Here is a 370-nt window from a genome sequence, read left to right as displayed (position 1 = left end):
TATATATATATATATATATATATATATATATATATATTGCATCATATACATAATAGCATATAATATACACTCATAATATACACATGTACAACCACCCACGTAAGACCTTGAAAATCAAGGACAGATCACAACAACCGCAGTAAGAGGAAGTTTGTGGCGCTTTTGGTGGTGAGGATGATGGTGATGGTGGTGGTGGAGGCGATGTGACTGGTGAAAGGTGGGATACTGTCTGTGATGTGTGGGATGCTGGGGTTACCAGGGTGACGCAAGGGAAAGCAGGTGGTCTCCACTGCCGTTGTTGTTCCTCCTTTCATATGGTACTCAAGACCTTATCATCCGACAGTCGGTAGTACACGGAGTCAATGTTACC

This window comes from Octopus bimaculoides, chromosome 23 (assembly GCF_001194135.2).
Source record: "Octopus bimaculoides isolate UCB-OBI-ISO-001 chromosome 23, ASM119413v2, whole genome shotgun sequence".
Classification (NCBI taxonomy): Eukaryota; Metazoa; Mollusca; class Cephalopoda; order Octopoda; family Octopodidae; genus Octopus; species Octopus bimaculoides.
This window is presented reverse-complemented; position numbering follows the sequence as displayed.